Below are 3,778 nucleotides of genomic sequence, written 5' to 3'. Positions count from 1 at the left end.
GCAACGGCGGTGACGAGGAAACAGTTCAGGCGGCCGACCGTGCGGACAGCAACGGCGGCGTCTAGGAGGTCGTCCATAGTGACGATGACGCTCCACCAGCGGCCTGGCAGATGACCGCCGATGTCGAGGCGGCAGTTTGGGACCCGAAGGTGGCGTGGCCGTCGCAGCACCAGACGAGACCGAAGCAGAGGCTGGACCAGACGAGGCAGCTGATGAGGATGCTGAAGCAGAGGCCGGACCAGGCGAAGCTGAAGCAGAAGCCGGACCAGGCGATGCTGACGAGGATGCTGGAGCCGGGCCAGGCGATGCTGAAGACACGAAGGCTGGAGCCGGACCAGGCGAGGATGAAGCAGAAGCAGAAGCTGGACCAGACGAGACTGAAGCAGAAGCAGAGGCTGGGCCAGGCGTGGGTGAAGCAGAAGCTGAAGCCGGGCCAGGCGTGGGTGAAGCAGAAGCTGAAGCCGGGCCAGGCGTGGGTGAAGAAGCAGAGGCTGAAGCCGGGCCAGGCGTGGATGAAGCAGAGGCTGAAGCCGGGCCAGGCGTGGGTGAAGCAGAGGCTGAAGCCGGGCCAGGCGTGGGTGAAGCAGTGGCTGGACCAGGCGACGGCGTGGGTGAAGACACAGAGGCCGCAGCTGGCGAGGATGGAGACACAGAGGCTGCAGCTGGTGGCGATGATGGGTCTTGGGGCTGGACGGGCTCCTCGGGCCCCCCAGCTGACGAGACAGGAGGCTGGCTAGGTTCTCCTGAACCTCCAGCTGATGAGTCTTGAGGCTGGACGGGCTCCTCGGGCCCTCCAGCTGGCGAGACAGGAGGCTGGACGGGCTCCTTGGGCCCCCCAGCAGGCGAAGCAGGAGGCTGGATGGGCTCCTCGGGCCCCCCAGCGAAAACAGTCTCTGGACCAGTGGGCACCGGGGCCCCTGGAACACACAGGTCAGAACCAGTAGGCGCACGGGCCTCTGGCAGGCACGGGTCAGAACCAGTAGGCACACGGGCCTCTGGCAGGCACGGGTCAGAACCAGCAGGCACACGGGCCTCTGGCAGGTATGGGTCAGAACCAGCAGGCACACGGGCCTCTGGCAAACACAAGGCAGACTGCAGCTGCACAGAGCATTGACCCAGCTCGGGCAGCGACAGCCGGATACAGTCCTCAGCTGGCTTCTTAATCTCCAGGGATCCAGAGTCGGCCGGGGGCTGGGACCCAGCCTCTGGAGAGGCCCTGGAGTGCGTCACAGTCTCTGGGCTGGCCAGCTGTTGCGGACTGACAACTGCGTTATGTGGTGTGTCTCTCTGCTTGACATGAACAGGTGAAATACAGTGCTTTTCCGGTTGGATGGACTCGACTTGTAATACAGGCGGAGCTGGTGAAGATGGTGGCTGAATAGGTGGCTGAGCTGATAATAAAGCTGATGAGTCTCTTGCCAACAGAGCTATTGACTGAGCTATGGATTGTAACCAAGTGTCTAATAGGTCTGGCTGTGACTGTAATGGAGGTGGCGATTGAGTGGCTAACAGAGCTAGTGGCTGCTGGGCGGCTAACTGAGCTACCTGCTGGGCAGCTGGCTCAACAAACACAGCCCCGGAATAAACAGTCATTCGAGCTGGCGAAACAGACGGAGTGTCTTTTCCACTCACCACAGCTGGCAGTTCCGAAGTCCTACTCTCCGGCTGTGGGGCGACGCGCCGGTGGCGCGATCGTCGCTTCCTCCTGGGCGAAACCTCCGGCGGGCCGGGCAAAACCTCCGGCGGGCTGGGCAAAACCTCCGGCGGGCCGGGCAAAATCTTCACCGCCGGGCTGGGTTGGGAAGCGGTAGCGGCTGGAGGGCGAAGGTGCAGCTCATGAAGGAGGAAGTCCCGTGCCAGCGGGTGAAGCGAGTCTAGCAGCCAGGAGTGTGCAGAGAGTAGCTGCTGTAGCCTGGCTTCTACAGCGCGGTGGAACTCTTCTTCCTCCTGCTCGAGCCACAGGTTTACCAACCTTGCGACCGTGTCGGTTACCTCCTCCCGAAACTCCTGGGTAGGTGCGAATGCTGCTGGGTCCATGTTGGTCGGCTCGTACTGTCACGGCTGGCGGAGGGAGCCGTGTGGTGTGGAGGAAAAGGAGGACCCAAGATGCAGCGAACTGATGACAGAGTGATGTTTATTTACAAGGTGGTGGTGGTGGCAAAAACAGGCAACTCAACATGAGCAATTACAAACCTAAACTGGGAGAAACTAAAGACAAACCTGAGACCATACAAAAGGGGTGCGGGGCAGAGAGACGCAGAGACAGGAACGAAACACCATAGAATGCAGAGCTACACGGAGGAACGCAGTGATACATGGATGAACGCAGACGAGCCGACGAGGAGCACAGGCAGACACCAACTATAAATACACACACCAGGTAATGAGGAAATGGCACACAGGAGGGGACACAGCTGGAACTTAATGGGCATAACGAGACACAGACCTACAAAGTAAAACAGGAAATCTAGAACCCGAACCGGACACAAGGGGGGAGGACACAGAATAACTAGAACAGAGGGAAATAGTCACAAAACACAAAACGCTGGGTCAACGACCCAGGACCATGACAGTCTGACGTGTTTGATGAATGCCAGGTGTGCAAATGATGAAATTCAACGAGCAGCAGACTGTGCATTTGACTTTTCGTACCAAATGACACTTACTGAAGGAAGACAGGATGTGACCAAATGCTCAACAATCGCACCGACACCTAAAGGTACGAGGGTGTTAGCAGATTGGTATTTCTTATGTGGACATAAGGCTTACCCATCCTTACCAGCAAAATGGGGAGGTCTATGTGCACTCGTTAAATTGTCTGATCATGTTTTCTTCATGGAGAGGATAGAACATCATCCAGGATCAAAGACAAAAAGAGACGTACAGAGTGCAAGCACAAAGCTCACAGATTTAAGTGAGGTCCCCTGGGAGTTTCGAATCTGGGGACCTGGAGCCAAGATCTTACAAGGATTGTTCCCGTGGATCGGGGTCGGGAAAGTTGGAACTCATGTAGAAATTAACAGATATGCACTACTGAGACACATAAATTGGACCCAGACCCTTGGAACAGCCTTAGCAGAGGAGCAAAAGGCCATAAGGACAATGGTTTTGCAAAACAGACTGACTTTGGACTTGATAACTGCATCGCAAGGAGGAGTATGCAAATTGATAAGAGAAACATGCTGTACGTTCATACCAGATGGATATACAAGTGTAGGAGACATTTATGAAGCACTGCAGAATTTAACCACATTGCAGAAATACATGATGAATAGCACGCCAGGAGTAGATGCACCACAAGGCTGGATGGCGTGGTTACTGTCTGGTCCTTGGTGGCATCTCCTTTTAAAAGTACTAACACCTGTTTTTGGACTATTGATACTGATTTGCTTATGTATAGGATGCATTTTACCGTGTATAAGATCATTGCTAACTAAAATGATTTCTGATACATTTGTTAATTATGTACTCTTACAACAATATGAAATTACTGAAATGACAGAAGCCTGTGTATGAATGATGCCTGCACTGAAAATGTTAAGCAAGAGGTGCATGGCTGAGGATATACTACATAGGAATAATTTGAAACATAAAAATAACAAAACAGGAGGGAAAATGTTAGAGTAAATAGTTAAACATTTGTCATTTTTATATTTACCATTTGTCCATTGTTTTAACTCTGTGAAAGGAATTCTTTCTTTCCTCCCATCCCCAGATTCTCGAGGTTCTGGGTGCAAGGTTGAAGTGTTTTATCACAGGAACATCCTTTTGAAGGTCT

Source organism: Astatotilapia calliptera, chromosome 15 (assembly GCF_964374335.1).
Source record: "Astatotilapia calliptera chromosome 15, fAstCal68.1, whole genome shotgun sequence".
NCBI classification, from domain to species: domain Eukaryota; kingdom Metazoa; phylum Chordata; class Actinopteri; order Cichliformes; family Cichlidae; genus Astatotilapia; species Astatotilapia calliptera.
Note: the sequence above shows the minus strand (reverse complement) of the source record.